Source organism: Olea europaea, chromosome 10 (assembly GCF_002742605.1).
Source record: "Olea europaea var. sylvestris chromosome 10, O_europaea_v1, whole genome shotgun sequence".
NCBI classification, from domain to species: domain Eukaryota; kingdom Viridiplantae; phylum Streptophyta; class Magnoliopsida; order Lamiales; family Oleaceae; genus Olea; species Olea europaea.
In genome coordinates, this window is record NC_036246.1 from 29,902,697 (window position 1) to 29,917,030 (window position 14,334).

The following is a 14,334-nucleotide window of genomic DNA, read 5'->3' on the forward strand; positions in this document are numbered from 1 at the left end:
CGGTGATTTTAAATGCCAAAGTGATTCCATTATAAGTCAATACGAGATCGCCCAAGAATTATTAGAAGAATTCGATCAAGTAGAACTTCAATGCGTTAATAGGATATATAACGACGTGGCAAATGAGTTAGCCCAAATGGCCTCAGGGTATTCAAAGGTTTTGAATTGGAAGTCTACTTGTGAGTATGGAATCATATTGCCCGTGACTTAAAGAAGGGCGAGGAAGATTGAACTTCACTGCATACAAGATGGAGATGCAGTGGATTGGAGAACAGAGATTAAAGGGTTCCTTAAAGAACCTAATAGAGGGATTAGTAGGAAAATGAAGCTGTGTTTGCTGAACTACACACTAATAGATGAAGAGTTGTTTAAGAAACGCTCTGATGGTGTATTACTAAAGTGTGTAAGTTTGCAAGAAGCCAAGACGATCATGACTGAGGTGCACGAAGGGATATGTGGAGCTCATCAAGCTGGCCAAAGGATGAGATGGTTAATTATTAGGAGTTGATATTTTTGGCCAAAGATGGGAGAACTATGCGTTCAGTATGCAAAGAGTTGTTTAGCATGCCAAAAGAATGGTCCAATACAAAGGGCGCCAGCACAAGTGATGACACCTATTATTAAACCTTGGCCGTTCAAGGGTTGGGCTATAGACCTGATAGGGAAGATTTATCCCCCATCGTCCAAGTAACATACTTTTGTTATAGTTGCAACCGACTATTTCACCAAATGGGTAGAGGCGGTACCTTTGAAAGAGATCACCCAGAAAAATGTTATAGAGTTTATCTGGGATCACATTATTTATAGGTTTGGAATTTCACAAACGTTAATGGTAGATCACGGAACATCTTTGAATGGGGATCAAGTGAACAAATTTTTGAGCGAGTTTGGGGTTAAATTAGTAAACTCCACACCATACTACGCTCAATCCAACGGACAAGCGAAATCTTCTAATAAGATTCTAAAAAATATCATCAGAAAGATGATAGATGAAAATACCAGAAATTGGCACGAATGTCTGAACAAGGCATTATGAGCTTATAGAACATCACCTCGGTCAAGTACCAAAGTTATTCCTTTCCAACTTGTTTATGGATAGGAGGCCGTCTTGCCTATGGAAATCAACGTGCAATCGATTAGAGTGTGCTTGCAACATAAGTTGAATGATGAATAGAGTTACAAAGGGAAAATCAAATTACAAAAGAAAAGGCATAATGTGTCTTAATTACAGTCCACCCCACACTGAACAAACTCGTTTCCTAGGTCTTTCCCAATCCTCGTTCTGCTGAGAGGAAATGATGTTTAATTCAGCCACAACATCATCATCAACTTCCAACTTCTTGTACTGCTCAACCAAGGATTTAGTTCGCTCAATTCCCTGGGAGGCGTTGCGCTTTTTAGCAGCCATTCTCGCCCTGCAGTCGTCCATTTTGGCTTGAAGTTCCTTCATCTGAGTAGCCAAATTAACCATCAAAGAGTCTTCAACCATGACTTCGGAAGAGATTTCTTTCAACTCGTCCTCAGCCTTGTTGATCTCCATGCGCAAAGACTCTTTCTCAGATACGGCTCGAAGATATTGAGTACTTTTGGCCTTTAGTTCAGCATTCTTGACCAGCAAAGAAAGGACCTCGGAGTGGATAACCTTCAACGTCGCTTTAAAATCGGCAGAAAAATTGAGCGACGGAAGCGTCAATGCTTGCTCCAACTTCGCATTCAGACGCTCAAGTTTATCCTTATGTCTGGCAGCACTAGCCCTTCCAATGTCCATATCCATGAAGGACACGTACTCAAATATCGACTCCTTGAGGAACTTCAAATCTTCCTCTGAAGAAGCAGCAGGACGATCAGATGGAGTAGGGCGAGACGTCTGGACTTGCTCCCAGGAAGCGAACAAGTCTTGGATAGAACGCGCAATCTTGTCAGCATCCTGCAAAGAAAATTGTCAATATTAAAGATTCTCACTACAACGAACAAGATAGAAATAAAAGTGAATCAAAGATTACCTCATCAACAATCGTGGAAGATGGCATGTCCTCAACCAAGTCTGCCACCAACGATTCCTCCATTCGTGAGGACTTCCCCTTGTCTGAGCGAGAAGATGTTACCACAACGGGCGGACTCATAGGAGTATCTACAAAACTCAAGAGCAACAAATCAGAAACCAACGGCACAAGCAAAGGTAAGACATCAAAAGACTGAATTACCTTCTGCTTCGATGTTTGGGGGGTTGACGCCCTGGGAAGAGGGTGGTTCATCCATGGGTTGTGATGAGGACTCTGGCACTGAAGATGTCTCTTTAAGCGTAGCCCCCTCATCAACCGGTTTGGATGAAGCAGCCTCAGCGGAGGATGATGGAGCAGGAGCTGTCGATGCTAAAGCCTTTGAAGGAGAGGTTGAGATTTTCTGAGAAGTCCAAAAGATCATCAGCACACAGAAAAGTTTCAAGTATGGAAAAGTATGCTTGTGAGTAAACCAATTTAATTACCTTCCTCCTGACTATAAGAGGGGCATCATCATCATCATCAACATCATCCTCCAGAATGGAAGATGCTGAGGCTGGCCGTTTGCGGTTTGGGGCACTCTTGGCTGTAGTAGGATTGGCAGGGAGAGAAGAAGATGGACGAGCAGAATGTTTAGTGCGACGAGAAGGAGAAGGACTCCGAACGGACAAAGGAGTGACTAAAACAAGAGGAGGGAAAGAAATGCTCGGCTGGTCTAGTGAATGAAAGGCACGATTGGCGTCAGTCGCAAATAATCTGCGCTTTACTGACGGCCAGAGCTGTTCAAAAAGAGGGTGAATGGCGTGGCTAGAATTGAAGGGGGCTAATGAAAAATGGCTGGTTAAAAGAAGATTGCGAGCATCTACAGCCTCTGCCTCCGCCTTATTAATAGTATGAAAACGGTCAAGTAAGTTCCTTGAATAGTAAGGAGGAACAGGCCAAGTTTGGCCGAAACCAAGCTGGCGAGCAAAAAATTGAGGAGCATTAATTTCTACCCCTACCTTGGCATTGGTCCCAGTTAAAATATCATGAAAAAGCTCCCTCTCGGTTAAAAACTGGATCCAAATAAGCAGGGAAGTGCTCGTACTGTCTATAGTGGAGGGGGGATGTACATAGTTTGGAGTCAAAAAAGGAGGAAAAGGAAAAAAGGAAGAGATTGAATCCAAAGAATAAAAGAATGAAAAAATGTCCCTTCTGGACATATTTACAGGAGCCAAGGGCTCCATGGCTAGCCCATAACAGCTAGCAGAGGGGCGAGAGATTGATGGAGCACCAAGCAGTGGAAAATAGGATCTCAACCACAGTTGAGTGAACTAGAGAGGTCCACTGCCAGTGGGAGATACACCATTCTTCAATTGAGCTTGAAGAGAAGTCATGCCTCTATAAAGGGCAGCCAAAAAGAAAGACCATAAATTTAAAGGCCTGCCACGCGCCAATTCGTGCGCTATAGGTAAATAACTCAGGGAGGGCTTTATACTTGGCACACACAAAACGTATTTACAAAGCCAAACTAGAAGAAAGGCCACTCGCTCAGTATGGGAAGGCTCAGCGCTCGAATGATTGTGAAGGGTTTGCAAGCTTGAATAAGATTCGGTGTAGTTTTTACCAAACTTTGGGGCGTCACCAGAAACCAAGATACCAGGAAAAATGGTATCGCCCAAAGGTGGTAGATTCACCAGGGCCCCAACATCCCTTAAAGTAATAGACATAGGACCAAGAGGGAAAATAAAGGTATTATACTCGGAAGACCAAAAACTCAAAGCAATCGAAAAGAGTGCTGACTCAAAAGTTGGGGGCGAATAGAGATTTCTAGCAAATCAGAAATCCTAGCGCTATCAAAAAATGCCTTAGTAGGGCCATGACCCACAAGACGAGCATGCCACCTAAGAAAAGCTACATCAGATTTAGGCCAAGTGCGAATACCTCTTTCGCGAAGTGGCCCCAGTGGTAGAGAGTTTAGGAATGGAGGGCTTTGAGTGCAAGGAAACAGCTGACCCACCGCCGCCTGTTCAACTACCTCCGCATTGTTGAAGAAAGGACCCAAGTAGAACTCATTACGTTCGACATCGGTGGGCATGAGAAAACTCGGAGTTATGTATGGACGACTTAGAAGTTTCTGAAAGTCATCAAAATTAAAGGAGTCGTCAGCTTGAGATTGTGAAGTAGCCATTTGAGAGGGAACGAAGTTTTTCAGGGTTACGTAGCGGGGAAGAAAAAGATGAACAGTAAATCGTGAGAGAGACGCAAAAATTTGAGGCGTGATTTAATGATGCAGTGAAATGGCGTGTTTTGGGGGTTATAAGGGTTTGCAAAACGACGCACCTTTTCAAGTTATAGAAGAAACCAATGATTGAAATTCTTGGGAATTTCGAATGTTGCTGAAAACACAAAGTGAATATGGCAAAATTTAATAATTATTATTAATTCTACCATATTGGGGGGTAATTGTTGACACATAAAAATTCAGCCCAAATCAAACGGCCCAAGGAGTGAAGCCCAATTGGAGGATCCCCAAATCAGATAGCCCAAAGAACAAAGCCCAATCAAAACAAATCAAGACGAAGGCCCAAATAGGGAGGCCTAAGAACGCAGTAACGCCATCGCCCAAGTTTGCAAGCCGACCAAAATCTGAGCGAATGGAGTGCCATACAGTTTCCCAGAGCTGTTACTTTATTCTCGTCCAAACCTTCAAGTCGCCCAAGGTCTTAACAAACATAAAACGTTGTGGTTATCAAGAAGTGCAGTTATCAAAGCAGTTGTTAAAACAGTCCTATCACATTCCACGATTCAAGGAATTCAATCGAAAGCGATTGAACGACGAAAAGTGATGGCAGCAGTTAAAAAAGACAGTTTTCATGACAAGTTGGCCATTACGAGGAAAGTGGGCAGTTATAGGATGATCAAACAGTTTTTAGGCGGTTGATCACAAAGAGATCGTCCATGAAGTATAAAAGGGAGAAAAGATATAGAGCAAAGGACCGAATCAAAAACTCTCGAACAGAGAACATGTAATTTTAATTTCCTTAGCTTAGATTTAAACACTTTTCTTTCAGTAACTCGTGTGCTTGCGCCCCTTGGAGGCACATTGTTTTTAATTTCCAATTGTAAAGTCATCGCCAATAAAAGAACACCCCTTTTTGGGACTTTGTTTTAAGAGGTTTGTCCCTTACACAATCGTCTGATCCCTTTTAATTGTTAGCGACTAACCCGCGCGAAACACATTCATAATTATCTCATTATATTTTTATTTTTTTAAAGCGTGCCACATGTGCACCAAGTGACGTGCATACATCATGACTTACCTTACATTTGTTCTACCGTTTTCATAATTTTGATGTTCTAAATTCATGTTTGATTGGATTTCAAAATTTTCATATGTAGCACTGTTTGAAATGACAACACAATGGACAGAGAGAGGTAAAAATTCACCGTTCATCTTATTCAATTTTTTTTCTTCAAAATTTACCAAATTCAACCTTAACTTCATAACGTTATAACTTTTTTCATTTTAAGTTCGAATTTCGAATTTTTTATATGATTGGAAAGCTCATAGAAATAACTTTAACCATATCAATATTGCTGCATGAAATCAACAAAAGAAAGAAGTAACTTTTTAAAGTATCTGTTCTATTTTCTCCCAAATGAAAGAAATGAAAAATTGATAACATTTTGCAGATGAACTCTATTGCATATAAGAGACATAATTTCTACTGTAGATGAACTATACTGCATATCAAAAGATGCCATTAGAGACTACATAAAGTTGCATAATTTAACATACAAGATTCATAACACAATCGAATCATATAAATGCATATTTTAAGATGAATTCGTACAAAGAAGTTAACCTTAAAGCTTTGGCAAAAGAATTTTGCAGCTCACTTGAAGTTAAGTTCGGTTCAAGAATTCTCACTTGAAAAGAATGAATGTCCAAGATTTTCATGGTTGATGTCCTAAATTCTTCATTTTATTGCACTCCTATGGCTTCAATCTCAATCACAATTAAAGGAAATTATTATCCAAAATTTAAGCACTAAGAGAGTTTTTATGTTAAAAGTATGGTTCTAGGGCCTTTCCAGTTTCAATGTTATTTTCTATACAAAATTTCCCTATTTTCTGTCATCTTTCTTCTCTCCCAAAATTGCAAAACCAGTTCTGGAAGTTGTGAGGAGTTGATAGATGTTGAAGGAACTTGTGACTTTGAATTTTAACTTCAAATTATTCCCTCCAATCCACTTTAATGTTTTGCAAGCCAGATCATTCCACATGGATGACCTACAACCTATTTTTTTCCAACACTAACAATAAATAACTCATTTTTATCTAAAAACTTAAATTATTATATTGTGAAGTGTGAACCCCTGATCTTTAAACTTATTAAGATTTTAAATTAAGTAATTATTGTTGAGAATTTTACGTCAATTCTTTTTATTTTTATTCACCCACAGGATCTTTTGTTGTTCAAGAAAATATTAGCAAATAAGAAAAATAAAGAATATAACGCACAAATTAAATGAATTGACAAAACTCTTCACTAAATGAATATTGTTACAACCATATAAAATTTCACTCACCAACCCAATCCCCAAGTATTAAAAAGAAAAACAAACTCGGGCTTTACCACATTTATTTTTCTACCCCTTGTATGAAAAATCTCAAAATGTTCGGCTCACAATGTTTTTCTCTCATATCAACTCTTAAGCCACACCCAAAATAATGAAATACATTCACTATTTATAGAATCAATAACTAAGTAGAAGAATTTAATTTCAACTCAAACAAAAATTACTTTCAACTCAAACAAGAGCTCCTTCATGTGCAAGACTCCAAAACTAGCTATAAATTGGAGACCAAGTACTGTAAGAATTCTGCTCTCAACTTTAATTAGAAGTATCTATACAATCATTACCTTTTATTATTTGCAATAAAAGTTCTCCGACTTTTGACTTTTGAGGCAATTACCCAACTATCTTCACCTTGTCGAAAAGGAGTCAAAATCTCGTCATCTCTTCTACAATTTTTAATCACAATACTTGGAAAAATAGGTAAGTCTTTGATACACTTTAACGGTCCCATATTTCACCATATGAGTATAACCACTCAGAATTATCCATAAACTCCGAGTGTTTTATCGGCTATATATCAAAACAACTCTACTGATAGTTATGGTGTAATTCTCCCATTGACTTTTCCAGAGAGCTCATCAGCCATCGACATTACAATACCACCACATAACTACACACCTTACATCAAATGTAAGTCAATGCTATATGCAGATATGCTAACCCGCACCAGTAAAAACACATTCACTATTATGGCAGCTGGCAATATGCCATGACAATGTTTCCGTCTTACTTTATAGCACCTCATACGCGTTCTCCTCCTCTTGGAGAGACACATTGTCCGACTCCAAGCAATTGGCCGACCTCGCTTCACCTTTTGGACAATTTTTCCTCATGTGATCAATTTGACCGCAATTCCAACAAGTTGCTTTCTTCCTCATAGAGTTGTCCTTCTTCACTCCAGTAGCCTCCAATTCTGAAACAGTCTTGTTGGGAGCACTCAGACGGTTTGAGATTTTTGTACCTGCTTCCATATGCAATGAATGAAATTGCTCCTTCAGGTACAATCGATTTGAGATGCTCTTCGTTTGATATAGTTCTTTTAGCTTCTCCCATAATTCCTTTGCAGCAGATATCCCATGAATATTTATAAGAACATTAACCAGACAGAGACGTATCGTGCTTGCAGCTTTCAAATCCAATTCTTCCCAATCGTCATTGCTCATACTGGATTCAGCTTCCTTGCCAGAACTCTTGGTTGGTTTTCCTTTCAAAGCCTTGTGCAATTCAGTTTGAATCAATAAATCCCTAACTTACCACAAGCCAAAATTGATTTTTCCGTCAAATTTCTCTACGTCATATTTCAATGACGCTATATTTTTCTGTTACTCCAATGATCAGAATCACTTGACGCTTTGATACCATTGTTTGGAATTTTACGTCAATTTTTTTAATTTCTATTTACCCGCGGGATCTTTTGTTGTTTAAGATAATATTATCAAATAGGAAAATTAAAGAATATAATGCATAAATTAAATAGATCGTCAAAGTTTTTCACTATATAAAGATTGTTACAACCATTTAAAATTTCACTCACTAACCCAATTCCCAAGTATTACAAAGAAAAAATAAACTCGAACTTGACCCCCATCTACTTTTCTACCATTTGTACGAAAAGGTTCAAGATGCTAGACTCACTATTTCTCTCTCAAATCAACTCTTAGGCCACACCCAAAATAATAAAATACATTCACTATTTATAAGATCATTAACCAAGTAGAATGTTTAATTTTAACTCAAATAAAGACTCCTTTCAATTCAAATAAGGACTCCTTTAAGTGTAAGACTCTAAAATCGACTGTAAATTGGAGGCCAAGTACTTCAAGGATTCTGCTCTTGACTTTAATTCAAAGTCTTCCATACAATCATTGCCTTTTATTATTTGCAATAGAAGTTTTCCAACTTTTGACTTTTAAGGCAGTTACCCAACAATTATTAATGGAAGTGGAAGTCATAGGTTCAAATTCTACCATCAAATGCTCATGAAAATTGTCACATGACATGAACACAATTTAATTATATAACTCAGTCTTTTTTCTAATAGACTGAACGTTTGGATGATGTTACTAAAAATTTGAACAACAAATTTACTGGATATTTTATAATCCAAAAAAAAAGTAAAATATAAAAATTTTGAAGAGGGTGCCTCTAGTCGAAGAAAGAAATAAAGATAAAATTAACGAGTTGCAATCAAAATGCATCTGTAGTTTGACATACAACAAGGTCATGAATGAAGTGCCAAAATCTTTTCTTCCTTGAACCTTTGTAGGCATTATATGGGAGAGGACTTGGATTCCCTGAGCTTGAAAGAGCTGCAAAATTTGGAAAATCAGATTGATTTTTCCCTCAAACAAATTCGATCTTGCAAGGTAAAAGCTATTATTTATTAGCCAAAAACATTTAACTATAATAGACTTTTTTCTGTAAAATAATGAAATCACCGAAATCTCGTCTCCCTTCTACAGAATTGAAAAAGCAATAGTTCGACCCAACCAACACCTAGAGGGGGGGTGAATAGGTGTTTATGCAGAATTAAAACAATTAATTAACTGATGCAACAAGTCACATCAATTATACATTGCCTAGATTCATTCACATACTTTATCTACCTAAGTTGAATTATCGGTTGAAAAATAAATAGCAGAAAGCAGTAAAAACACAACAAAATGTTGACGGAGAAAACCCAACTGGGTAAAAACTCCGGGCACAAGCCAGTAGAGATCCATTATAGAAGATATTGACTTACAGTACGTCAGATATTATTGATTATAACAATATTCTGACCTCCTTACTGTATCGACCACAACTATCCTGGATTTTGTAGATCTGCGCCAAAATCCCAGCTCTGAATATCTTCTACCTCCTGTGAATCACCAAGCTCTCCAGTTCTTCAAGCAATTTCCTTCTCGGATTTTCAAACCGATGATCTTCTGGAAGTTTATATGGAGATATGAAAGGGTGTTTTGGTTTTGTGAAGGTTGATATTTTTATTCAAAGAACCATGAGAATCAAAGATGAAAAAGATGAATTTATTGTTGGTTCTTGATCCTTTGGAAGTTGAGAGGAATTGTTGTTTTAATGTTTGCCAAAGGTCTAATTAGAAAATCGGACGTTTTGTTTATATAGTAGGTCGAATTTGGTAATATAGGGCGTTAAAAATTCGCGAGGCATTAAAATTACCAAAGGCCAGATAACATGGTCGCTCGAGCGAGGTCCTGGCGAAACTCGAGCGACGTACCTTCGCTCAGGCGATAGACCAGCGAAACTCCAGCGAGGTCAGTTCTGCAATTTTGGCTCTAGCAAGGTCAGGGCGAAACTTCAGCGACATCAACCCGCCGTTTGCATCTTCAAAGCATCCCACTTTACCCTAGACCTATGCTATGACCTTTACTAAATTGTAACTTTAGTCCCTGAACTATTTGACCTGTACAATTTAGTCCTTAACTTTACAATTTTGACAAATAGGTCCTTTGGTCACATATTGCCAATTACACATTTTCCTAACAAATTCCCCTTTTTTCATTTTGTGACAAAAATACATATGACAGTCAAGGACAAAAATAAACATGACTCCAAACAACCTATCTATTCAACTAAAGTAGCAATCTCTTGTTGAACCTGTTTCTTGAAAATCACAAACTCAAATACCAAGTGTAACAGCATATGAAATGGAAACAATAAACAAGAAATCGATCATATGTCATTAACCAGATTAAGAAGCAATAATAATGTAAGTCAAAAACACCAAAAACATACATTAATATTGCCAAAACATCAAAAAACTTAATCTAGTCATGAAGTATAACACAATTACCAAAAAATTGAAGATCTATCTATCTATCTATCCAAATGTCTACTCCCCCTTTTTGTCACAAAGGACAAAGGTCAAAACAATGAACTAACTAACTACGATGCAGCACCACCAGCATCTGAAGACTCAGCTCCGCTCTCAGCATCCGTGTCCTTCTCCATACTATCACGAATCCAACGCAAATGACGCTAACACACTGCAAGAGCACGGCGAAAAGAAGAAAGCTCAGCTGACTGACGCTCCGACGCAGCACGTAACTGCGTGATCTCTGTCATCATACGAGCCTGCTGCTCGACCAAAGTAGACATCTGTCACATAAGCGTCACCATGGGGTCCATGGGCAAAGCAGCCACCCCAGGAGCAGAAGTAGAAGTAGAGGTCGAAAGAAAGGTAGAAGGAAGTGGAATGGTCAAAGGAAAAGCCGTACGAGGTGGGAGAAACACACGGGAACCCCCTGTAAGAATCTCGGTAATAAGATCAAAGGGCTCCGAAAGATCAAAAACATCAACGCCCGCTGCCTGACCCGTAGCATGAGCAGAAGAGGAAGATGACTGTACATGGGATCGACTCTGATGAATGGTCTGCTGTCCTATCGGACGGCCAATGCGACAAGTCAAACCCTCTGGAAAGGAAGCTCCCAATGACAAAGCAACCCTATGAATCAAGCAAGCATAAGACAACCCGATCCGACTCCCAGGAGAACGAAATGAAGCCTGAATATTCTGGCACACAAAACTAGGAAAGTCGATTGAGTCTCCATGAAGAAGAGCATAAAGAAAACGGGCTCGCTCCATAGGTAATGAAGAGGTATGGGCAACCGGCCACAGGTTTGTACACACTATGCGCAACAACACCTGACGATCAATAGGTAATGACCCCGTGGCCATCGCCGAAGGCCCCCGGATAGATGGGGTGTTCAAAAGCGTCGACCAAACAAAAGAATCGGCTGGAATAGAAGCAGGTAAAATATAGGGATAAGTCGAATGGGTAATATGAGGTATACCTAAAGCATGAGCTACAGCCGACGGAGTAACCCTAAAAGAATGACCTCTAAGAGTAACCCGAAAAGACGAGCCGTCGATATCATGAATGTTAGCATAGAATTCCTGAACGAGGAGTGGGGAAGGAGGTGAAAGACCAACAAGAAGGGGCTCCCAACCCCGGGAAACAAAAATGGCGACGATATCAACAGGAAGGTAGAGAGGATTATCTCACGCTCCATGAGAACGGGGCGTAAGGAGAACTGAGAAGTGAAGACCTCCTGAGCTGTAGCAGAAATGAATCTAGAACGACTATACGACGTCGAACCACTAGTTGGCTATGCAGAAGATCGAGAACGCTTACGGGCCATCTGACACATGGAGAGATGGAACTCAATTAGTAAGATGAAGAATGCATGGGGTACGATGCAATATGAAATGAAACACCGCACACACAAATGAGGCACGAAAGAGATGCATCGAAAAACGTGAACGACCTTAAGATCAAACCAAGCATGATGGAAATATTCACCAAAAATATTTGTAAAAACACTCAACAAGTCACGTGACGAGAATGAAACAAAGGCGGAATGAAGAGGAGGAAAAAATGAAACACACAAACTAAGGAAAAACAAACAAAACAAAATAGGGGACTTTCATCGAACACATGACGGGCGTCACTTCGGCACACAATTCCAAGCACATACGAGACCCAAGCACGCATCCAAGCATAGTCCCACAAACTAGAATCCAAGGGCTTTAAAATGAAACAAACCACACATCAAACAGATTAACGGAATGCAAGAACAAACAACACGAACATGGACGAAAAACACGAAAATTCCATTACTAAACCATGGAAGAACACACAATGTAATGGAATTTGTGATGCAAAATGCGAAGAATAACAGGAATAACAAACAAGAAATGCATGAAGATCATAACAAGGGAAGAAGAAACCATCAAAATACAAAAACACAATAGGAAAGAAGAAAAAAAGAAAGAAAAAAAAAAGAAAAAACAATACCTCAAACCGATGTGCAAATTTTGAAATCCGGAAGCCAATATATGTTAGGGGCTTCAAAATTGTGTAAGAAACAAGGGTGAAGTATGAATTGTGAAGGAGTCGGAGCAATTGGTGAAAAAATGAGAGAAAATGAAGAAGAAGTGCGCGAAAAATGAAACCGGTGACTTTTAAAAATGCACTGTCGCTCGAGCGAGACGTGGGCGAAACTCGAGCGAAAAGCATTCTGCATTTGTCGCTCGAGCGAAGTGTGGGCGATACTCGAGCGAAGTTCAAATGTCAGAAATAGCACTAAAATTTTGAATATGGAGAAAAAGAACACAATTATCAAGAAATGACGAAATTAGCCTCAAATCGTGTATTTTCAAAAATAAGACAAGTGCAGAGCATCGGAAACTAATAAAAAAAAACGAAGCATGGGACCAATTATGTAAACTATACCAACAAAAAGCATAAAATCACAACCTCGACACTCAGCACATAGACAAATCGTAAGTCCACACATAGTTCAAAATCCCGTGGAGTAAAGTGTATATAGAATATCATCGTGAAAAGTGCCACGTAGTCCATGCAATTGAGATTCAAAAACCTTAAATTAGTGAGAAAGGACACGTGAAAACAACCAGACAGAGGTGTATGTCTACCAAGTGACAGTCAAATCCCAATTCCACGAGGACCTATATCAAATATTACGATTGTCACAATTTTACTCCCCCTAACTGTATGATTCCATAATTTTTTTTTGAAACAAAAGAACTTAAGTGCAATGCTATCCCCATTAGGCGACATAAATGACCCCGGTAACGAACTTTGGGCCAGTGACTCCCAAGTCAGATGACCATAGGACACCAGGTTAGAAACCCCTCAGGCTTAATTGTTCGAGTCAAATAGGCCCCGAAGACAGTCATAAGTTCAGCAAAAGAAAAGTGGGAAAAGACAACATGATTAGGTGACACGAGTCCCAGATCAAGTCAAATGGACACATAACCCCAATCACAAAAGAACACCATCCCAAGTCTCACCCATGCGGTCAAGACTCACTCACAGGACTACAGTGTGCGCTGTGCAAAAATGAATGACGAGCCATATACCCAAAACTCCACAGGCAGAGAGAACGATAATGGAATCTCAGACTTGTACATATGATGAAAAATAGAGTTTGATCTTTAATGCAAAAGCCATTATCGTCACATAAAAGGCACACACACACAAAATCTCATTTTATTTTTATGGTTTATTATGATGATTTTTTGTTGTTTTATTTTCATATTTAAACACACAAATATAACACAAAAAAGAAGATTAAATGACAAACTAACAATCAAAAATGCGTCACACACACACAGATCACATGCAAAATATGAAGTGCATATGTGATGAATGCATGAATATGCATGAATCCAAGATCAGATAGGTGAGCAAACACCAACAGCCGTCCGAAGCGACTCAAACCTCAATCCATCTAGTGGTTTCATAAGCAGACCTGCCAATTGATTATCAGTAGAGACATGGTCGAGAGAGACTACATGTGATTCAACAAGCTCACGAATAAAATGATGTCGGATGTAAATATGTTTTGTTCGAGAGTGTTGAATGGGATTCTTAGAAATATTTATAGCACTTGTATTATCACAGAAAATAGTCATGGTTCCTTGATTAATCCCATAATCACTCAGCATCTGCTTCATCCAGAGAAGCTGAGTGCAGCAACTACCTGCAGCTATGTATTCGGCCTCTGCCGTGGATAGAGATATAGAATTCTGTTTCTTACTCAACCAGGCTACGAGATTGCTACCCATGTAAAAACAACCCCCTGTCGTGCTTTTCCTATCATCCGCGTTTTCGGCCCAATCGGTGTCGGAGTAACCAGCCAAGTCAAGATTAGAATTCCTAGAAT

The 14,334-nt window shown here is 39.1% G+C and overlaps 1 pseudogene; it reads left to right on the top strand.

Annotated features, from left to right (window-relative positions):
• The window catches only part of LOC111400508, a 42,974-nt pseudogene that overhangs the window by 19,323 nt on the left and 9,317 nt on the right, over positions 1 to 14,334 (top strand).